The sequence below is a fragment of the Balaenoptera borealis genome (assembly GCF_965194805.1).
Source record: "Balaenoptera borealis genome assembly, chromosome: 17".
Lineage (NCBI taxonomy): Eukaryota > Metazoa > Chordata > Mammalia > Artiodactyla > Balaenopteridae > Balaenoptera > Balaenoptera borealis.
In genome coordinates this window covers 32101532-32126095 of record NC_138876.1, presented here as the reverse complement: position 1 = coordinate 32126095, position 24564 = coordinate 32101532, and the positions used below count along the sequence as shown (strand labels likewise).

Sequence of the window (24564 nt, the reverse complement as noted above, 5' to 3'; positions counted from 1 at the left end):
CTCTGACTCTCTCGGCTCCACTCTGTTCTGAAGAGACTCTGCCTAAGCTGCTTTCCTCAGAGGATGCCATCTAGGCTGGGTGTCATCAATGCTTGTTAAATCCCAATATGCACTGATCTTATCTACTTTCTAGCAATATTTTCTTCCGTCCTCACCTTGTAGTTTCGAGTCTGGGCTGGTCATGGCTGAGTGGTTTACCCAGAGGACACAACGATCAAATTGTTACCTAACGCAAGTCCATGTGCCTAGCGCACAACGAGGCCAAAGAAACCAAAATGTCGAAGTTTGGAGCAGAGAAAAGTTTATTGCAGGCCCGAGCAAGGAGATCGGGTGGTTCTTGCCCCCCCAGACCCTGAACTCCCTGAAGGGTTTCAGCAAAGCCTTTTTAAAGGCAAAGTGAGGGAGGGGTGTCTCAGGGTACATGATCAGCTTGTGCACAATTCTCTGATTGGTTGATGTTGAGGTAACAGGGCAGTTAACCATTATCAATTCTTAGGCATCTGTAGGTCTGGGGGCTACATGCTCACGATCATCAAGTAGTTAATTTCTTCCATCTGGCAGTGGTTTCTATTTATTTATTTTTTTAAACTATTTATTTATTTATTTAGTTAGTTGAGGCATGCGGGATCTTTCGTTGTGGCACGTGGGCTCTTTGTTGCAGTGCGCAGGCTTCTTTCTACTTGTGGCACACAAGCTCTAGAGCGCACGGGCTCATTAGTTGCAGCGAGAGGGCTCTCTAGTTGTGGTGTGCGGGCTCAGTAGTTGCAGCACGCGGGCTTTAGTTGCCCTGCGGCATGTAGGATCTTAAGTCCCTGACCAGGGATCGAACTGGCGTCCCCTGCATTGCAGGATGGATTCTTAACCACTGGACCACTGGGGAAGTCCTCTGGTGGTGTGAAAAACTCAGGAAATATGTATGAGATACTATTATCTGAGTACTTCAGAGAGGAGCTAGAGCAGAGTGTATGGGAGAGGGCTCTAACCCGAGAAGGCCCCATAGGGTCCTACTTGGTTACAATATGGCCCCGTTGATTGGGTCGATTGGGATCCTGTAGATCTTCCTTCTGGTAGTGCACTTTGAGCTGGTATTCCTTCTTGCTGGTGCTCCGTCCCACAGGCTCCAGGGTGCTGGTTGTCCAAGGACGCCCCCCCCCACCCCCCCAGGGCTTTTGGATGCTGCTTGGGGGACTGTCATTCTCTTTTTCACAAGTTGTCTTCCTCATGTGCTTATCTTCAGATAAAGATTAATAACACAATTAGGAGCTCAGATTTTTATAATTTTTTTAGAGAGAGAAGTAGAGAAAAAGAAAGAGGGAGAGACAGACAGACAGGGAGAGAGCAACTTCTGTACGACAAGAGGTCTTCTTGTCACATCAGAATCATCCGTAGAGCTTTTAAACATACATGCCTGGCCCCATCTCAGATTTTTTTCTGGGCACCCATCTAAGTTTGTTGACTATGAATATTTGTTGATACCAGTCTTTCCACTTGTGTAGTTTCCCTGTCTGGATCCTCTGAGAGGCATGAAAGAGGCAGTGAGGTGGACTCAGCCACAGATGGAAGTTAGACAGGAGAGTGGATGAAGAAAGGACAAATGAGCAAGGATATTGAGTATGTGGACAAGGGGGTGATTGAAAGATATAGAATCAATAAAGATGGGAGAGCTGTTGAAGATCCTGGTGAGGTCTCAGAACAGGTATAGTGAAGCTGGTTGTGCAGGTCACTGGAAGGAGAGGAGGATGTTATCAGAGCGTGACATTTTTCCGAATTAGGATTCGGAGGGAAAAAACTGCAAAGACAGGACAATAATTCAGGTATGCAATAATCAATATAAATGAGCCTCTGGTAATCTGAAAATGGAATGATTTCTCAATCACCCCAGGCTTTAATTCAGTCCTTACCTTTCCTCCTGGTTGCATTACAGTCTCTATTTAACCTCTGATCCCCTTATTTTGGTGTCTCCAGTTTATAGCTTTTCCCATGTCCCTTCAACTATTGACAAAACTTGGACTCTCTGGCTTTGAACCTCGGTGATAGATTTCTATCCTTCTATTGGTATTTCCTACTGCTGGCTGCTCCAGGGAACCATCTGAATGAAACCCTGGCCCTTACACCACATATCAACACTGATTCCTTACCTGGGTCTACCTTGGCCTTTGCAAAAAGTATTGGGTACCAGGTTTCTTGCCTTAGTCCAGTGCTTTTCTTCACACACACACACTGTCATGTTCTCCTACATGCTTCAGAGCCTGGCTTTCTGTTTGTGACTAAGGACCCAGTTTCACCCTCTGGTCATGCACCCTTTAGAGCTCTCTCTTTGGGTTCCACTGACTCTCCAGATCTTCACTCAGTTGCCTTGAGTAGTGATATGACAGCACTATGGGGGTGACCTGTCTGTTGCTGCTCTCAGCTTTTCTCTAGCTAAGTAGCCCTATTTGAGCTCAGCTCTTGAAATATTTCTGAGAATTTTCTCTTGCTTAACTTGTTTGAGATCAGTCAACTCAACTGATTTTCCTAATTCTGAAAGTGATCAATAAATGACTCAGGAAGCCACAGAAAAGACAGTTAGTGTGGAGGCAGAAGATCCATCCTCATGTGATACTGGTGCTGATTTGGGTAATTTTGCATTGACTTGAGTCAGAATGGGAGTGTGCTGTGCTTTAGAACATGAACAAGGTGACAAGAAATAAGGTTAGCTGCTTTCAGGAGTCACTGGCACTCAGTCTATATTTGGAATCCAGGAACTTTTAGTGAAAAATGGTATTTCTTACCAGGCTCCATGCAACCTTACACTTACCCAAACCTGTCGTTAGACGTTAGTAAAAAGGCAAAGATTTCTACCACAAACACATCTTCCCGGAGATCTAGGGTAATGGTAACAAGATGGCAACAACAAGGGATACACTTTGTTAAATTTCTGTTGTTTTATTGTTTAATTTACTTTAAACCTATGTGAGATGCTACTAACTAAGGCACTTGTAAATAACTAGAGTGGTAGAAAGAACACAATCTTGAATGAGGCAGATTTGATTTTGAATTAGAGCCCACCCCTATGCACTATGTCATCCGGGACAAGTTCTTACTCTCTCTGAGCCTCTGTCTCCTCATTGGTAAAGTGGAGGTATAGTACCTGCCTTACCCAGTTGGCAAAGTGCCTACCACATAGGAGATACTCGTGGATACTATGGATTGGCTATTCAACATCCACTCCTAACGCCCTATGCGGTACCCCCTCATTGCAGAGGCTGGAAAGCTGAAAAGGAAATTTCTCAGACTCTCTTGCAGCTAAAGTTCTGGATTTGATTTCAGTTCCATCAACTACATGCACCCAAATAAGATTTGAATATGGAACAGAGTTAAGGGGAGAGAGAGAGAGAGATTGCAGGAGGTAAAGTGCCCGCTTTGCTGACACAGACTGTGACGGAGACAAGGTGACAGCTGTGAACAGCTCCCCGAAGGAGTGGCTTTCTGCAGCAGCAGGGTCCACTTTCCTTATTATGGGGATTCTGGGGGCTGGGAGTTGTTCCTGGAAGTTTAGTCTAGAGTTCGCTCCCCTAGCCCTTCCAGTAATTGCGGAAGCCCCTGAATACCTGATATAAATCTCTTTATGCTGAAATTGGTAATAACAGTTTCTGCTACTTAAAACTGTAACTGAAACAAAACTGAGTGAATGGTAGCCAAACAGCAGCTAGTCTCCTCCTCCTCCTTATGATGACATATACACTGGGCTATATGTAGGTTCTATATAGGTTGTAGGAAATGCAACAAGGGATGGGGCACAGTTCCCCTTCCTAGGGAGCTTATTGTTTTGTGGAAGAGACACACTTGCAAGTGAACACACTTTAAGATAATCTAAGCACCATGTTATCACCAAACTGCTTTGAGAACCAAAGGATGGGGTAAAATAGCAATGGCTTGATGGGCTGGATCAGAGGGATGGCATTTTATAGTATTGGGAATAAATGCTATAAAAAGATCAATAGGTGGAAAGAAGGGAAGGGGTGAAAGGGGAGAAGAGAGCATTTCCAAATGAGGGGCCCAGTATTTGCAAAGGGGTCAAGATGTGTATGTGCTGTTTAGAGAAGCATGAGAGGCTTGGTGGCTCTTGGCTGCAGCTGGGATGGAGAGGGGTGGGTATAGGATGGGGAGCATTAATGAGTTTGAAGAGTTAGGTTCTGACCAGATTGTGTAGAAATATATGTGCCTAATTAGGAAATTTGAACTTTATCATCCAGTGCTAGTGAGCCAGCAGGGATTTTGAAGCAAAGGAGTGAAAATAAACAATTTTTCTCTTTATGAGGAAAATTCTGGCATCAGTGTGGAGAATACATTGCAGGATGAAGATCCTCAAAGGCAAACAGGAGGCTGTTTAAAAAAAAAAAAGGTGAGAGAATGAGAGTGGCAGTAGTGATGGGAGGAGGGGCAGAATTTAGAATAGGTTTCTGAAATAAATATGTACAGAATGATGAGCAATTAGATTGGAAGGAGAGAAAGTAGAAGGGAATGAAGTACGTAGTCAGAATACAGGGTTCATTGGAGTAAGAACTTTGTTCATGGAAATATCCACAGTACCTAGAATAATGTCTAGCACTGAGTAGATGGTCAATAAATATTTATTAGGTGAATGGGGTGAGCTACAGTGTCATGAACTGGATGATGAGATTATTTTTGGCTGCCTGTGGAACATCCAGGTAGAAATGTTCACTGTGCCAATCTGATGCTTAGAGGAAAGATCAAGCCTGAGGTTATACACAGAAGTCTTAGAGAAGTTGAGCTTAGATGAGATGTTCCAGGGAGAATATGTCAAGTGCGGAGAGAGCTAATGGTGGACTTCCGGGATGCACCAGACCTTAAAAAGTTGGCAGAGTGGGACTTCCTGTGAAGAAGCTTGAGATGCAGTGACCAACTAGCAGTCAGATCCAGACATGTTGGAAAGGTAGGTTAGGAGAAACTTGTTGGTACATAGTGTTAACTCCGTGCTGAGATCAAATTGGATAAAATCCTAAAACAGGCCATTGGGTTTCTAAATTAGGAGGTCTTTCATCTTTTTTGCTAGTCCCACTTGAATAGAGTTGTAGAGACAGGAGTCATATTGTCAATCGGTTTGGTACTGAATGGAAGGTGAAAGATTAACGAGAATAAGTGTTGATTTCCATGTCAAGAAGTACAAGGACAAGGAGAAGGAGGGGGAGAGAGTAGTAACCAGGAGAGAAGCAAGGCTCTCCTCTTTAGAAGTGGCAGAAACCCACCCAAACTTGCTTAAGATGCGGATAAAGAATGCCGCTTGCCACATCTAGTAAACAAAGGATGTTGTAGACATCAGCCACCAGCCACTGCAGCCCCCCGAACTGTGCACCCTGCGGGGATTCAGGATGGAGAAGAGCAGGATGTTAGCCCTAGATAGTTAAGGTGCCTATCAAAGGAATAATTTCAATCAGCCCAGACTCTTGCATCTTCCCACACATAGAAAAGTGCTAAACTTATTAACTTGAGATGTCTGGTTTTCTTTAATTAGCAGTAATTTTTTGATGTTCCGACTACCTAATCTTTGTTGCAAAAACTCCTATATATCCTGGCTTCTACCCTACCTCTTCGGAATAGTCCCTCCGAGCTATCTGAGAGGCTGTGTCTCAGGCTTAAGTCCTCAGCAAGTCCGTGGAATAAAACATAATTCTCAACTTTTAGGTTGTGCATTTTTTTTTCAGTGGACAATGGATGTAAAAAGTTTGGGGAGAGTTACTGGCTTATGTAACCAAAACATGGGTAGGGCAGGGATGCAGCTGGTCTAAGACTGGTCGCACGGGAACTCTGACGGAGCCGTCTTTTGGTCTCTCAGCTCAGCTTTCCTCTGTGTGCCAGTTTTATTCTCTTAGCAAACTTCTCTTTGAGGACCAAGCTACTGGCAAATTCAGCTTCCCACTCATATAGTTTTACCACGAAAGAGGAAAAAAACTTTTCCCTTGCAGTTTTAGTTTGAAAAATTTAGGGAAGGCTTTTGGTTGGTCTTATTTGGGTCATGTGACTGGCTGCCCATTGGACCAGTCACTGCGGTCAGGGACTTGTTCATTGGCCATAGGATCACCGTATAATAATCACTGGGACTAAGTTGATGTGCTCCTGTAAGAAGATGGCAGCTCCTATGTTGCAGTGAGGAAGGATCAGGATGGAGAGAAATTTCTCCCAAAAAAGCAGGGCAGGACAAACAGGGTCACTGAGGGGATAACTGTGACCCAGACATTTACCCCAAATGTTCTCTACTGTAAGAAATGGCAAACAGAATGCAGTAGATTGAGCGGTGCCTAGGAGAGGGGGGCAACTAGGACAGTAAATGCACATTTCTCTTTCGAGAAGACTGGGGTTTGTTTATATAGAGAGTGGCCTCGGAGTGGGGGGGTGATTTATCTCTCCCTCAGAGTCTGAATATCCTCACAAAACACCCCCCCCAAAACATACAATACAGGTAAAAAATTACGATTGCTAGGCAAATTTGGTCTGAAGGCCAATCTCCTAGCTCCTGCACTTGCTGATGAAGGGGAGAAACCTAGTGGAGAGGATGAGATTAAAGATACAGGAAATGGAGGAAGGGGCTCGCTAATGGAAGTTCTAGAAGCTGGAAGAGAGTATGTTTGGTTTTGAAGAGGAGAGTCATTTTGCCTCTAAGAAAGAATCAAAGGAGGAACGTGGAAATATATAGATATTGATATCTATTGCTAAGGGGTTGCAAACAAATATGTTTAGAGTGGAAGGGATGGAGGAGAAAATACTTCACGTGGCCATCATCTGCGTTGGGAAGCGAATGGCACAGCCTGGCTTAAATGAAAGGGACAGTATGCACGGAGTCAGGGATTTGAAGAGAGTGGTTGGAAATATTGAACTTCCATGGCGGAGAGTGTGAATAGGAGCAGCCCATGGATAGAGTAAAGGATTTTTGAGCAGCTTTATGGAGCATTGATGATAAACCTGACTCAGTAGAAAGGGAGTATTAACTAAATTTAATCATAAGAGCTAGCATGTTTTGAACTCTTCCTATACACCAGGCATCTTGTGAGGTTCTTTATTTGAACTGCCTCATGTAATCAACTCAACCACAGGTGAGGGAACTAAGACAAAGAGAGGGAGACAACTTGCTCAGTTCATGCATTTGGAAAACAGCAGAGATGGGATTTAGTTCCAGTCCTGTCTGACCTCAGAGTCGGAGCTCTCACCTCTACAGAACACTCTTCTTTTTGGCTGCTTTTCTCGTTACATGCCCAGGTGGGCTGTCCACAGGCAAGGGAGGTAGAAAGCTCAGAGCCCAAGTTTTATAGCTTCTCTTGCGTTGGGTCATGCAAAGAGCATTTGCATCCCAGCACTGACATTCTTAGCATCGTGGCTTTGGGCAAGGCGCTCAGCTTTTAGGAACAATGAGGTGATAAGCAGCAGAAATGAACCAACTGGCTAGAGTCAGATGGAATATTTGAAGGTACATGGGATTTAGAGGTAGAGAACCCGAATTTGAAATGGATCTGCCACTTTTCAGCTAGTTTAGGGCAAGTTATCTAAACTCTGTACACATTTTTTTTTTTTTTTGCTTCTCACTTTTGAATATAGGTCTGGAAATATGCTCTTGGCAGGAATGTGGTAAAAATGAGAGAAAGCAAAGCATTAGAAGAGTGCCTGGCGTACAGTAGATGCTCAAATCTTAGTCCTTACGTTGTTGCCTTATCATGACAAGGTGGATGGGGGAGAGCCACTCGGCCCTTTGTCTTTACTAAGATAAGCCAGTATATTTGTGCTTTCCTATCTTCTCTCCTAGTTGTATAATACATAGACCAGTGTTCCCAACTGGGAGAGATTTTGCCCTCCAGTGGACATTCGGTTCCATCTAAAGCATTTTTGAATATCACAGCTGGAAGGGAACTACTGGAGTCTAGTAGATAGAGGTCAAGGTTGCTATGAGACATCCTCCAGTGCACAGAACAGTCCCCAAGAACAAAGAATGATCTGGCCATTGGACTGATGTTGAGAAACCCTGCTAAAGAGGACAACACTGATGAAATGAGGCCAGTAGGAAGACATGGTGAGGCAGAGAGGAAGAAGAGGATATTTTCTTCCTTTAGATATGTGACCCAGGTTCATCAAGTAGAGCTTTAAAAAGCTCTGTCAGTGGAATATAAACAGACTAAATCAACCAGCTGAGCAAATGGCCTCCGGAATATTGCTGCCTTTTCCTTTTCCTCTTCCAGTTCTGACAAGAGTGGCTTGATTTGGAAAGCTTGCTGCCACTTCTCCTTGTTGTGAGGGAACACTGCCTGAGGACTCTGTCGTCAGCGTTACCGGATGTGCAATCAAGACTTCGACCACTTTTTCTGAACTGAAAATTGGGTTACCTGATGAGTCAAGTATGAGCGTATCTATGGGAACAAGGTGACAGGACTTGTAAAATTGGGACAACCTGGAGCTTCCAGCTTGTGTCCTTGGAAAAGAGAAGACAGAAAGAACTCTGGACATGGAGCTGGGAGATCCAGGTACAAATCTCCACTCCCCTGATTACTGGCTGCCTGATCCTAAGACAACCCTAATCTTCTCTGAGCCTCAGTTTCTTCATTTGTAAAATTAGAGTAATGATACTTGCCTCGGTGGTTGAAGTACACATGAATGCCAGGATGCATTTGAAAGTGCTTTGGAAATCGATGAGTCCAGTCAATTAACATTATTATTTAGGGTGTTTTAATAAATAGTACTAGTGACATATATGAGGTGTGAATATATAATAATAACATTATATTTTCTATATAAAAATGTACATAAATGTAACCAGAATTTGGATACTCAACCAAATATAGACTTCTTAGGGGCAGAATCCTTGGCTGCTTTGTTCACTTCCTGGCACGTACGTCAGAGGAAAACCACATGAACAATGTTGGAGTCTTTCTATATTTTTCTTTGCAAATGTAAAGCATATGCAAAGTAGCCGAGCTTTCCAATTAGCTGGCTCTCAGAATAAAGTGAGAAAGTGATACATGTAGGTAAAATTGTTATATGATTGTCAACAATTCTGATTAAATACATTTTGCGTCAGTTTTTGAAAACAGAAAGTTTTGTCTTTGATTAAAATAAAATTTGAAAAACAACACCTCCTCCCTAACAGAATGTTCCTAGCTTTTTTTCCCCCTTCTTTTGTGGCTTATCTCAGGATAGAAAACCTCTGAGAAGGCCCTGTAGTTCATTCATGGCTTAGCTCTTACGAGTGAAAGTCTTCAGAAATGTAAATGTTCTGGGTCACGACTGACCATGTTCGCTGGCACTTAGGCTAAGTTTTACTATTTTTGCATAGTAGGCATTTAATAAATAATTGCTGAAGGAAGAAAAGAGGAAGACATGAGATCAGGCATGTGAAGTGGTTATCAGGATGCCTGGCTCATAGTAGTTGCTCAATAAAAGACAGATGCTTGGATTTGTAAACGATGAGATGCCCTGAGTAAGAGTATTAAAAGGAATGTGCTGTGGATTCTGAAGAAGACAAGAAGTATTCTAGGGGCTCCTATAAAAGACTTTGGCCTCTTGGTAAAAGAGATGAGAAACTGCCTTGATTCTCCTTATTTTTATATTGAACCCAGACATGATGCCATTTGTGGCATAAAATGACAGGGGTGAGGACAGAGGTCATATGTCAATGGTGGTTGAGTAAAAGTCCGCCTTCATAACAGCTTAATGGAGCTGACATACCAGCCCTACACTGCTGACCTCCTGACTTGTTGTTGTGTGATTTAGATAAGCCACTAGATGTTGGATTTGTCATTTTGTGCAGCCAGAAGGAATCCTAATGATCCAGCCACACTAGACTCAGCAGGCACATCTGCACATGTGGATCCCACCACCAATGAGGTGCAGTCTTGAGATGGAAAAGCAAAGACCTTCCCCTGTGTCTCCTTTATACTGGCCTTCAGTTTTATTTCTTGGTAAGTTGCCAGTTACGTTTTTATTGATGTTACACACAGGATTATCATTTCTCGAGCTTCCTTCTAGCTCTCATCTCATATTCCCCATGCCTCTTCTTCAGGATGACAATGATGAAGAGGAGGATAGTGTCTATATCCAAGTCCAACTCGTCTCAGACGTTTGGTGGCTCATCTCAGAGCCACATAAATTCACTCCTGGAACTGCCCTCTGGACACCGAGGAAGTAGGCAGGAATGTCAGCTCTGCCTACAAGTGCAGAGATGATCTAGACCAGGGGTCCCTTGGAGGTGCATCAAAGACTTACTGAGGTGGGTGGTCTTGTAGGGGTGCCCAGAAGGCCAGGATCCATCCTCTTCTTTCTCTCCTGTCCACTAGGATTTCTCCATTTTGATCGGTATTGCATAATGTACATTAGAAAAAGGGCTCCATGACTACACTCCTGATACACAGATCAGTAATAAGAGGAAGAGAGAGGTTAATCTAGCACACACTTAAACTTATGGTTACCAAAGTGGATAGCAGCGGGGAGAAATAAATTAGGAGGTTGGGATTAACATATACACACTACTATATATAAAATAGATAAATAACACAGACCTACTGTATAGCACAGGAAACTCTATTCATATCTTATAATAACTTAGAACGGAAAAGAATCTGAAGAAGAATATCTCTATATATATCCATATATATCTGAATCACTTTGATGTAACCTGAAACTAACACAACACTGTTAAGTAACTATACTTCAATAAAAAAAGAAAAAAATCTAACATATACTTGTTGAGAGTCCACTATATACGCAACATCACTGTGGGCAGGTCTGTGTGCTGTACAAATCTAAAGGCTGCAGTTCCCATACACTACAATGTGAATGCCGCCCTGGAGTTGTGCAGTGAGGCAGCCCTATCTACAGGTGCCATGTACATGATGAGTACGATGGTGTGCTTACCTTAAGGCACTAAGAATTGTCTGTAAGGAAGGAATGGGGAAGATATGAAGGACACACTGCAGTTCTTACGTAGGGCAGAGTGAGATAAATATAAGACATCTCAACTCAGGATGATGAAAGTTTAAAGAGATAAAAGGTACAAAGGGGGTGGTATCAAACAACTTTGAACAGGAAGCAATATTTAATATGGACCTTGAAAGAAAGCTAGAAGCATGTGTGGATTAGTATAGACTGGGACCACTGAAAGAGGTCTTCACAGAGGATAGGTGATAGGTAATAGGTGAGTACACAGCTCCTAGTGCCTTCATGGGAAGCAAGGTTATTATCCCCATTTTACAGATGAGAACACTGAAGGAACGAGGTTGAAGAGTTTGCCCAAGGCCTTACAGCTAACAACTGGGGGACACAGGATTCAAAATCAGACTCATTTGCTGTCTAAGCCTGAGCTCTTTCTAGGCTCATCCTAAAATAATTTCAGGCAGAGGAGAAGGAAACTACTCTATAACTTGGATTGAAGACTTAATCATCTAACCCTCATGGCAACCCCAGAAGGTCCTGCTGTTATCTTCACTTTAAAGCGACCCCCGAGCCAGATTACACAAATTGGGGTCCTCGTGCAGCCTTGATGATGATCTAAGTATCCTTTATTTCAAGGCAATACACCTTCCTCTCAAGCACATGGCTTCCTCACGTGAATCAAAAAATAAGGTTGGGAGTGGGGTGAGGGAGGATTTGCCTACTCTAGATCTTTCACATAGACGGAATCATACAATATGGGATCTTTGTGTCTGTCTTCTTTCACTTAGCATAGTGTTTTCAAGGTTGAAAAACATATTTTGAAAGGAGTATTTTTGTTGCATCCACCAGCAATTTCGTCCTGCTTGGAGGTGGAAGGCAAGTCCTCCCTGCTGTCACTGCTTGCAGAACAGCGGCCCCTGGTGGACTCCGGGAGAAGTTCGCTTGTCCACCTGCAGACAAGCAGTGAGGAAATGAAGGTTGAGAGGGTTCATTTAAAAAGACGGGGATTTTTAAAAAAATCAAATTTAGCTTGTCCTCACTACCAAAGCCTTACTAAAGCAAGACCGCAGGGGGAAACATCTGTCAAACTGGTGTTAGCAATTGATGGTCATCAAGCTCTGTATTACAGGGAATCTGCAGGGTCGAGATAAGTGTATGGGGTCATTTGCATTTCTTGTGATTACTCCAGCAGGATAGGATGTCCTTGTAAGTTAGCTCCAATAAAATAGCAGCTGCCTTTAGAGAAATCCATACTTAAAGTTATGTTAAATACCCATAAATTAAACCTAAACACTGTTGTGCTATTACTTTGGTTATTAGTAGCAATCAAGTGTTTAAGTGCTGAAAATTGCCCCATCAAAATTCAAGTCCATGGCAACCAAGATAATAAAGAAGAAACATATTCTTATGTTGATAAGGTTATATTTGAAACTTGTCCTCCCCCAGTGAGACAAGCTAAGTAGTTAAATAGATCTTCGGCCAAATATTTGTTCCCATTAATTGGCTCCTCTTCAGCTCTAGCACATTCCTAGGTACATTTTCTTCTCCTGACATAAAATGGACCCAGGGCAATAGAAGAGAGGCACCTAAAGGGAGATTTTGTAGAGAGCAGGTGGGAAGCCAATATTCACTAATCCTAATAAAAGCCTCCTTGTGTGTTTCTTCCATGGCTCCCTGAACTTCTTTCAGCAATTAGTAAATTGTTGATTACTTAATTATTTTATATGTCTGTTCTTCCTCCATGGGGAGATGTGCTGAATATTTATATCTCTGTATCCCTATCTACCTATCTATCTAACCCTCTATGTAACCATCTATCTATCTATCATGTTTCCTAAAGTCCAGATGAGGGCCTAGCTTATAGTAGGTCCTCAGTAAATATTTTTGGATTGATTGTCTAATTGAAAAGCATTCTGGAAATATGGTTTCTAGTTTTGACTTGGTATCTTGTGTTTTGACTTATCTAAGTTCTTGTGAGAATCAGATGAGATAGTGTGCTTTAAAATAGTACTTTTAAATAGTAAGTTTCCATTTTTTTTACCATTTTTAAATTGAAGTATAGTTAATTTACAATGTTGTGTTAGTTTCAGGTGTACAGCAAAGTGATTCAGTTATACATATACAGATTCTCTTTCCATTATAGGTTATTACAAGATATTGAATATAGTTCCCTGTGCCATGCAGTAGGTCCTTGTTGTTTATCTATTTTATATATAGTCGTGTGTATCCATTAATCCCAAACTCCTAATTTATCTCCCTCCCCTGCTATCCCCCACCCACTAATAAATAGTAAGTTTCATAATGTTACTTATTAAAATGAATGATAATAATTAGCCTTCTGCAGTCTTTGGTTTGGTTCAATGTAATTGATTGAGTGCCTATTGCATGCAAGATATAGGTGTGGACATTGCCCAGGCGCCCCAGAAAAGTTAGGCACAGCCCCTGTTCTAAAAGAGATTTACAAGATTTGATAAAAGAAGAGAACAAGACAAAAACGAAAACAAGCATGTCAGGTAAGCTCTTCAAGTTACTTAACTATTGGTGTGACATAGGCAACTAACAATGAGAACAGAAGTCAGCTGGTAAAGCTGAACATCAATCCTAAGTAGAGGTAAAGTGGGCTTTACAATTATGTCTTCAGTGAAAAAGAGAATAAGGAACAAAGTAATAGTGCTATTCAAACTTTCCCACTGAAGTACACATAAGAGCAAATAAGAGTTTAAAAAAATGTCCATCGATCTGGGCCTGTGTGGCCCCAAATGGCCTGCTATGATTTTGAAATTACTTTGAAGTCATGGGCTATGTCTCAAACATCATGTACATTTTGCATTCTATACCATAGTGTATCTCATTTACCTTGTGTTATAATATAAAAATACCCTGTATCCCTGCTCAAAACCTGAACATAACTGATGTTCCAGGCAGCCTCAGTGAATTTGTCTAGGACCCTTGGGCATGCTTCCTTGCACTGTGGAGGGTGTACCCCACTTGAGAAGCTGGGGACCCCAGTGGGGAAAACATGGAGTAAATCATTCAGTCAGAGGTAGACTTTTGTCCCAAAGGATCTAATTCTCTTTTGGGTCTGCACACTGTGTGTGTGAAGGGCAGCGCATCTTCATTTTATTTACCTTTTCTTCCAGTCTTATTGAGATATAATTGACATACAGCGCTGTGCAAGTGTAAGGTATACAGCATAATGATTTGACTTACATGCATCATGAAATTATTATCACAGTAAGTTTAGTGAATATCCAACATCTCATATAGATACAAATGAAAGAAATAGAAAAAAAACCTTTTTCCTTGTGACGAGAACTCAGGATTTACTCTCTAACAGCTTTAATAAATAACATACAGCAGTATTTATTGTGTTGTACATTACATCCCTAGTACTTATGTATCTTATAACTGGAAGTTTATACCTTTTGACTGCCTTCATCCAAATCCCCCTTTCCCTCATCCCCCAACTGTGATAACCACTAATCGGATTTCTTTTTCTATGAGTTTGTTGAAGTACAATTAACCTACAACACTGTTAGTTCCTGGTGCACAATATAGTGATCCAATATTTCTGTACATTTCAAAATGATCACCACGAGGAGTCTAGTTACCATCTGTTATTATACAAAGATATTCCTTTATTATTGACTGTACTCCCCATGCTGTACCTTTCATCCCTGTGACTCACTGATTTTTGTAACTGGAAGTTTGTACCTCTTAATGAAAGACATTTAATTTAATTTATTCCAAGCTTAGAAGACTTGGAATTTTGTCATTCACTGCAGAATTTTAAAATAAAATCTTCAGTTTTCCTGTTTCTAGACTAGTTTGACTCAATTTTTTGTGACAACTATATATTAAATACCTTATATATTGTGCTATAGTAAAAACCAAACCAAACCAAAACAACCTTATTGAGTACTGATTCTTCAATAACCCCATTCTTCCCATGGATGAAGAAATAAAGGACCAAAGAGACTGCCTTGGCCCAGTTCTCACTGTTGGTAGATGGCAGAACCAGAACATCAATTGACCCAAGGACTTGGAATTCAAATCCAGTGCTTTTCCCATCATTACACTTACTTCTCTTCAAATTCAAATTGTGAATATAAATCTTTATTTAGAAAGTTGCCCTTAGGTAAAAAGGAAGGTTGTTTAACGGTGACTCCTGTAAATAATGATGCCCTCAGAAGCTTCCTAAACTACCTGGATGACTTCCCAGGCTCGTAAGGGTGAGCAGGGCCAGAGGTTTGATTAACACTCTACGTCCCCCATGCCAGCCATTCTCTGAGGTCCCTGGTGATTTTCTGAAGACCAAATTCAATTGCTTTTCCTCAGACTCACCTATCTTGACCTCTCTGCAGCATTTGGACATTGGGGACTGTCTCCTCCAACTTGACAAAAAAATTTTTTATTGGACTTCTGTGAAAATACACCTTCTTTCATTTTCTTGTAGTTTCTGCTGTCACTGTTGCTGAGTTTTCTTCTTAAATCTTGCCTCTTATATGTGGGTGATTTTTGATTTTTAACAGTTATGTCTCCCTCTTTACTAATTATCTCTGGGCGACTGCTACTGATGCGTGATGCTAAACAAGAGCCTTCATAGACAATACCTGTGGTCCTAACCACTGCCTGAGCTCTAACTCTGTATCCCACAGGGCAGAAGACTTTCCACTTACATGTCTTCCTATTGCCTCAAGCTAACAAGGCCTGGTTTTCATCTTTTCTAGACCCACCTCACCTCCCGACGTGCCCATTTCTGCCAGTGTCACCACCTTCCATCCTCACAGTCGCTATGGCTCAAAACTTTGGAATCATCTTTCCCTCATCCTTCTCATTTGTATGTACATTATATCCTCCCGGTTACCAATACTTATCAGGTAAATGATTAATGGTCACTGAGCTCTGAAAGAATTAGTATCACGGTTTCACTTAGTATTAATCTTTGTGATTTTCTCATTTTCCTGCCCACACTTTCTGATCCTTTCCCTAGGCTATCTAAGGCAGACTAGGGGGAATTGGGATTTTAAGGGGGAAATTGGGATTTCAATGGACGAATGTAAAGATAGAAAGGTTAGCTTTCAGTTCTTTTGACATCCAAACTGTATTCTTGAGAATCAAAAGGGAAAGCCCCAGGGCAGGTAGGATTTACTGTTTATGCAAGGATGAAGACTAGAAAGAGACTTGAAGGAGAGCATTAGAGGGTAAAGACCACAGGGATTAGGTGGGAGTGAATTGGGAGGATCTTTTAGGGACGTGTGTAACACACATGGAAGATGGCAAATGCCAATGAGCCTCTGGGAGCCGACCCCTCCCCTGACATCCACCCAGCCCGCTGCATGCCTCACACCTCTTGGAGGAGGTTGGTCCATTCTGGCATTTCATCTCATCCATGGATTATCCCCTAGGGCTCCTGTCTTAACTGCCCTACCTGTTAACGCCTACCCCCAACCCAGCAGGGTAGCAGCAGTGGTGTTGAAGTGTCAAACAATAATCAGTATTGAGGCTGCAGAGAAAAAGAGCTTTATTTGGCGGTCTTAGGAATTGTAATTCAGGAGACACGTTTGACTAAAACCGGGAGTTCTGGGGAAGAGAAAGAATCGAGGGATTATAAAGGCAGAAGTCACAAGGTTGCTAAAGTTGTCTGGCAGGAATTATGACTGACCCTGAGACTAGAAGGGATAGATTGCCCTGAAGGGATAGATTGCCATGAGTTATTTAAGGGTAAAGGTCCGATAAGTATCTTGAGTTTCTGAAACATTGGGCAGACGTTCTGGATGACCATGTTAAGACAAAAAGTGGTCAAAATTCAGGTTCCATCCAGGCTGAGACATGCATAAGTCGCACTTCCTCAATGGCTTCCTGGTTCCATTTGGGAGAGTTCTTAACAATACTGACTCCATTTTGATTTTCCTTTCACAGAAGAGAGAGCCCAAAGTTTGGACTTGGGTGGGTCTCTCATTACAAACACCTCAGTGACTAGTATCTGCCAGAGCAGCCTTTTGCATGACATCGTGAAAGGCTGATGGAGAAGCGGAATCCAGCTCCTTTCTTTCTCTCAGCGGAGGTCTCCATAGCCTGGAGGAGGTTTGGAGATATTCGTCTTCCTCTGAGCAGCCCTGAGGTCTGGCCACCTAAAATTAGTGAAACAACAGGGAGACAGATAGGAGGGTATGAAAGACTACCTGGGAGATGATTTTATTTAGGCTATCACAGTAGGGGAAATGTTCGCTAGTGAGAACTATCTCAAAGAAAAGAAAGAAAACCTGGAGTTTTACAGAAAAGCAAGTAAACAAGGAGTGCTGAGAAAAGGTAGGAGCAAGTGAGCCTTATCTGAGTCCTGAAGAATCTCTGCTAGGGCAGGGCGATCCTTTGTGCTCTGCCCTTTCTTGGAACATGATAGCATTGGAGGGGATTTCTTAACTGTAGCCGCTTTCTGGGAACACAGGGCTCAGATAAAGTTCAACGTTGTCAAGGGAAAACTCTAAAGCAAATATGTATATGCTATTTCCCACCTCTGCAGTTAAAGCCTTCTTTTTTAAAAAAATTGAAGTATAGTTGACTTATAATAACATATTAATTTCAGGTATACAACATAGTAATATGATATTTTTAAAGAATATACTCCATAGAAACTTATTATAGAATATTGACTATATTCCCTGTGTTGTACATTACATCCTTGTAACTTATTTATTTTATACCTAGTAGTTTGTATCTTTTAACCCCCTTCACCTATTTCCCCCTCCCCTACCTTCCCCCCCCTCCAATAAACCCTAGTTTGATCTCTGTATCTGTGAGTCTGTTTCTGTTTGTTTATATTTGTTCGTTTGTTTTATTTTTTAGATTCCACATCTAAGTGAAAACCTACAGTATTTGTCTTTCTCTGTCTGACTTATTTCACTAAGCATAACACCTTCCTGCAGTTAAAGGCTTCTTTTCACACAGCTGGCATCCTATCTTGTTCCTGGCTAGTTGTCAACTAATTCTTAATAAAGTGTGAAACACCTAAGGTTCTGATTTGCATAAAAATGGTATTTGTGAGCTTATGTTTGGACTACGTTTTGACTTTTAAAGGAAGAAGAGGCCCATTTTAATAGTAATCTTTAAAAGCGAAGTTTCTGACACATGACAATTCACTTGGACTATTACGTGGAAATCCCTGCCACAAAGGGAAGAAACTTGCATTTTCTCAGCACACCCAGGTTTGACAGGACTCCTGTGATCTTAGGTCCTCCTGCAGCTCTGCAAAGTCAGAGTTTCTCAACTTCTGATAATGGGGGCTGGTTAACTCTTTGTGGTAGGGTCTGCCCTGTGCATTTTTGGATATTTTGTGGCATTCCTGGCCTCTCCCCTTTATATGCCATCAGCACTCCCATCCCTCCCTCCCCTCTGCAGTTGGGACCATCAGAAATGTCTGCAGACATTGCCAAATGTCCTCTGGGAGGCAAAACTGTCCCCAGCTGAGAACCAGTGATTAAAGAGTTTATGTTTTAGATTCAGAAAATGTCAGGATTTGAATAGGAATGGAAAATGTAAGCCCTACTTTGAAACAGAGTTTAATAAAAGAATTAGGTTGATAGCGTAGTAACCTGAAACAACATTGCAGTCTATGGAAGTAGGCAGAAAAGCACAGAATAACTAGGACCAAGTGTTAAAAATCCAAAGGAAGGGATGAGGGAAAGACTGGTGCTTAATTAAGAAAGACCTGGGAGTTTCCAAATGAACAACATTAAAGAAAAAATGTGATCAGGAGATTAAAAGTCCACTTAAAGGTCATATGGTATAGTTGTTGATTTCCCATTCTGTTATTTTAATACTTAATTATTTCATATAAAGATGTATATATTTTTATTTTGTTCAATTTATATTAATAAGTGATATTTAAAAGGACACATGTTCAGCCATGGTCTTTTTCGTTTCAAGAGAACTTAATTACTCAGTCCGAGACTCAGTTGTGCCATCTGGTGTTACAAACCTCAAACTGCAGGCAAAAAGAATCCTGAGAAAATTCTCTGGGGGCCTAACAGGCAGGTTTGCTTTTTCTCAGAGACAAAACAAAAGCAAAAACAACAACAAGAACAAAAAAAAACCCACAACAAGGTGGTACTGAAGGCAGTTTAACATGCAACGGTTTTCAGTAATATTTCGTTTTAACAGTATTTTCACTAGTTTTAAATGTCTTGTGGGCAGGGACCCGGTCTCATTTGCCTTTGTATCCCTAGCATGATCCTTAGAATACAGTAGATACCCCTGAGAAAACCATAGGTCAAAAAGACTCTTGTACCAAAATGTTCATTGCAGCTCTATTTACAATAGCCAGGACATGGAAGCAACCTAAATGTCCATCGACAGATGAATGGATAAAGAAGATGTGGCACATATATACAATGGAATATTACTCAGCCATAAAAAGAAATGAAATGGAGGTATTTGTAATGAGGTGGATGGAGTTAGAGTCTGTCATACAGAGTGAAGTAAGTCAGAAAGAGAAAAACAAATACAGTATGCTAACACATATATACGGAATCTAAGGGGAAAAAAAGCCATGAAGAACCTCGTGGCAAGACGGGAATAAAGACACAGACCTACTAGAGAATGGACTTGAGGATATGGGGAGGGGGTGGGGTGAGATATGACAGGGTGAGAGAGTGTCATGGACATATATACACTACCAAATGTAAAATAGGTAGCTAGTGGGAAGCAGCCGCATAGCACAGGGAGATCAGCTCGGTGCTTTGTGACCACCTAGAGGGGTGGGATGGGGAGGGTGGGAGGGAGGGAGATGCAAGAGGGAAGAGATATGGGAACATATTGTATATGTATAACTGATTCACTTTGTTATAAAGCAGAAGCTAACACACCATTGTAAGGCAATTATACTTCAATAAAGATGTTTAAAAAAAAAAAAAAAAAAGAATACAGTAGATACTTAATACATATTTGCTGAATAAATGGATGAATACCTGTGGTTTGAGACTCAAAGAAATGGGTCTCCTAGGTAAAATTTCAGGCAGAGACAGGTATGTTGTTCTGGGCAGTGGTAGGACAAGGAAAAAGCATCGTGGCATTTGAGTAGTTTCTATGCCATCATTGGGAAGCGATCCTTAGAGAATAGACCCGTCTAGTAATGTGGGCCCAACATTTCAGCATGGTCTGCAACACTTGTCATGATCTCTGCAAAGAACCTTAACCGGGACCGGGGATGTATTTAGAGCCCTCTCACCTCTGAGCCACAGCCATCATCCTCTGAACTCCAGCTCTATTAAAGAGGACTTAATTCTGCAACCAAAATCCACATAACCAAATTAACTGGTAGGAACTAGAGAGTTTTCTAAGATCCTGTTCACTTGTGAATTTGCATGCCGAAATGAAGATGTAGAAATATCCATGATAGACATTCTCGTGTATTTCGCAATGTGGTTGAGTGTTATGAGATTTATAGCTTGAGAACATAATGCACAGATTTGTAAAATTTCATGGAGTTTTGCCAGAATGGATGGAGTCAGTGATATTCCTCTGATTTTAAGTATTTATTTTATCGACTGGTGAAATGATAATCATTTTTATTCTTTTTTTTTTCTCACTCATTCCTTCTATAAACATGTGCTAACTGAGTGCTTGTTCTGATTAGAGAACTGTGCTAGGAGTCTTTAAAGGTTTGAGGAAGGCAGAGGCTCTTTCCTCTAAGAGTTTAATCCAGTTGGGGTGACTTAGAAGAGGCAAGGCACACTTCCTTTCTACGTATTAAAAAAAAAAAAAAAAAACGAGAAAGAAGAAAGTTTAATAGTGAAAATGAAAGTTTAAGAGTTTAAGTGAAAATGCAACTGGTGCAACTTTGCAAGCCCCTGACTACATTCTGTGATTACGGTTTGAATTTGAATATGCTTATTTGGTGTAATGAAGGGAGCACTGAGCAGAATAAATTCTCCTTGTTCATCCTGTCGTTCATCGTTTGGTTAATTCATTGAATGCCACTTGAATGGCTGAATATTTGATGATGGACAAAAATGGACAAAATGTGAGTACTGCAAAAAACGCAGTGAGGAGGGGAAAATAGGAACACAGCCTCTGATAGAGGAAAATTCCCACTTTTAGCTAGTTTGCTTTTTGGGCAAGGAGAGAAAGAAAAATTTATTCCTAAATCCTACAGTCAATCAATCTTAGGCCTTACTGCGATTCATATCATCAGTTGAAGGATCTGAGAGGAAATCTTTGTAAACCAACTATAATGCTTTCAATGGAGAAGAAATGTGAAGTTCCTATCTTACCCACCAGCCTTAAGAAGTTTACAACATGCAACCTACCTAAAATCTGAAGAAGGCATGCCACCTGATCTTTTTCTTTTCCATCCTTTAGTTTCCTTTAATTAGCTCTAGGGAGTAGACCTTAACATATCTGGCAGATGGAACATTCACACATTGGATCATTTGCTTTCACAGCCCTTACCTTCCTCAAGCATCACAGTGTATTTAAACAATCATGCATTTTAGTGGTTGTTCTGTTTAGATTTCAGTTTGAACATATGTCCGTTATAGTTTCTGAACTTGAGTTAATGTCTTGAAGTGACAACAGTGAGAAAATCCCTTAATTGGGGTTCTGTTTGAGTTAGATTATTAACGATAATGAGCGTAACTATTTATTAGTCTACTTAAGTCCCTCTGCCATGTAAACATCTGTCATGTGAAAGTACTAAGGCTATGTACTACACAGGCAAGTATGGTGTACAATTCCGCTTCAGTGATGAAATGTAATCTTACCACCAATAAAAGGGCCTGCAATTACATAAAAAAACATCCAGCTGAAAAGAGGTGTAAACTTGACTTTATAGAAACGCTGTTGGCCATTGTTCTTTATCCACAAACATTAATCCTAATTTGAACTGGTCTATCAAGTTGTTCTGATCCTGTTCTTTTGGTATGCTCTTCTACCCCACCCTCCAATTTTAATCACTCCTCAAATATTAATTTAAAGCCCCCTTTCATGCTGTAGGTGCAATTGTTGAGAAACTCCTGGAATTAGACCCAGTGGGTGGTATCATGAGTGATTGAGAACAAAGAGTGGGCAGGCTGCGATAATTGCTGGGCATAGAGACGGTTGCTTGTGGCTGTGCAGGTCTCCTCATGGACCAGGGCACGAGATAATGCTGAGTTTCTCAAAGTGCAGATAATGACTCTCTTCACAGTTTTCACCCTATCAATGTATTGCCTGTGCAATTTCTAATTTAAATTTTTCCTTTAAATTAACTCATATTTTAAAAATTTACATACTACTTTAGCCTCATCTTAATAATATCCATGTATCAGAGATGTGATGTGCCTTTTGTATACCTTATTTCATTAGATCTATGGCCCCCATTTTTTCACATTGTTAACATATCTGAAGTCGTGATGTCTCTGTCAATGGATGCCAGGGACCATCCTTGCGTTTTCTGTTGACCAGTCAGCAGTCAGGATGTAATTGTCATTGCCTGACACCTTCTGGTGAGAAGAAGAAGGTACTGGATAAAACCTGAAGAATGGATGTCAGTGGCGAGGATGAAAATCCCAAAGGCAATGCGGGAGCATCCTTGAAGAAATGCAGCCTCCAGTGCCATGCTCTCCATGGCATGGACGATGATATATCATGGGGCAAACCATGGACATTGTTGACCTTGAGTTTCAAGTGATTCAGAAGAATTGGACACTTGACAGTAAAGAAATTTAAGAAATATTTTAGCCAATTAAATTTGTTTGTATGTTCTGTTGTATGTATGCCCACGTGTAATTTATTTTAAAATGCTATACACAAAAGAAGCCTAAAAGAGTTCTTTCAGCAAGAATAAAATAGAAATATTAACTGATAAGAAAACATTGGGTCGTGCTGTGTTTTTTTTCTTAGCAATACATAGTAAAATACTGGTGTATGTTATAATTGAAAGTGTCTTAAATTTAATGAAATATTGTATTACTTTTCTAATACACATTGAATTAAAAATGAAACAATCCATCACGCACCACCTTAAAGCTTCTCAAGTACCCTCAGTGGTACATTTGCTGTGTTTGGGGTAATGTGTGTATAGTGATTAAGTGGAGTCAGTTGTGGGTAGCAATCTGTCCCTATTCACTTACTAGTGGTGTCATGTGGGCAAGTGGCTTACTTGTTAGGCCCCAGTTGCTCTATCTTTTAAATGGGTTTCCCAAGTGGATACCCTCAGAAACAGACCCTGAGACAAAAGTGTGAGTGAAAATAGTGTTTGGGATCCTAGGAAGACGAGGTGGAGGGAAAGTGAGACAAGGAGAAAAAGGAAGCCAGCACAGTTGTGTCCATGGGCAGGTCACCACTGTGGGCAATTAAGCCTGGATCCCAGTGGGATCCTCTGACCCTGGCATGTACGGAACATGCCTCAGAGTTAACCCACCCAAGGGGCGAGGAAGATATTGATTTATCAATTACTTATTTATTAAGTTTTTGATACTTGGTAAGTATTTATTTATTGAGTACTGTTCTGTATTATTGAGGGCTACTTCTGGGGATGTCAACTCCGCAGCAGCTCTGGCTGTCCCGTGCACCTGCAACCTTCTCCCGAGGCAGAGAAGTGCTGGCGCTTGCGGGAGGAAGCTGTTGACACGTGATAATGGTGAGCACTAAGGGAATACAGGCAGGACATCAACAACATTGCCTCCGATGGGAATGATAACACCTCAAAGCACTGTTGTGAGTGTTAAGTGCAATCAGACATAAACACACCTGCATTGTAGTCAAGTTCAACGAACGAATGTCGGCCAACTTATTATTACGTGTCATTCTCACCTTGGACTGTTATTCGTCTCACTAATCTGTTAGGCTGCAGGTCAGTATTTCTCTGGCGGTCTCATACCACACGAGGTTTGGTTTTTGTGTGTCCTTAAGCGTTTCCTTCTTTGCCTCTTGGTTAATGTGTTTTCACTCCAACCGGCCAATCGGCAAAACTGTAAGAAATACGTTCTCCTCTCTTTATTTGAATGTGATACTGCTGCCTCTGTATTTGAATGTGATACGCTTGGCATTTTGGAGGATTGTCCTCTTTTTGGTATTTTTTCACTTGGTTCCACTCTTGACAAATTGTTTTAAAAGTAGATATTTTTTCCCACCAATTCCATAAGAATTACATGCTTATATAAAGCTCAAACAATTACTTCTAATCCTACCACCGTGATAACTCCTGCCAACTTTCAGTGTATATCTTGTCAGGTCTTTCTATATTTTAGTGGGCATTCATCCATCTTCTACCCAATACTGACACCTTCCCTCTAAACTGCACCCAGATTTTGGAGGGTATAGGCACTCTCCACCATCATTACTATGTATAGTAGTCATATGGTTTGGTAGAACAGACCCAGACCACTTCCAAGGATGAGTCTTAACTGGCCTAAGTCTTTCAGAAAATCCCACCTCCTTGATAGAACTTTTGGTTCCGGGATGGGCATTAACCCAGGCCTAAGCCAATCAGTGCATGATATTCCTCTGGTTCAGAAGTAGCCATAACACCTAAAATGGCCCAGTTGGATTTAACGGAAGGGCCTACATTTAATGACTGAGGTGAGAGACTGTCTCCCTTCTTCTGGACCAGAATGAGAAAGTCTATAGCCTTGATTGTTGCTGACAACTTTCCATGCTCTAAATTTGAGAGGC

General features: G+C 41.2%; 1 long non-coding RNA gene across 1 annotated transcript in view; it reads left to right on the top strand.

Annotated features, from left to right (window-relative positions):
• LOC309615176 overlaps positions 1 to 17633 on the top strand; it is a 34905-nt gene extending 17272 nt beyond the window's left edge. Inside the window, exons 2-3 of the long non-coding RNA XR_014236591.1 lie at positions 8226 to 8507; positions 9791 to 17633. This is a non-coding gene — a long non-coding RNA (uncharacterized lncRNA). The remainder of the gene's footprint in view (positions 1 to 8225; positions 8508 to 9790) is intronic.
• The last annotated feature ends 6931 nt before the right edge of the window (positions 17634 to 24564 follow it).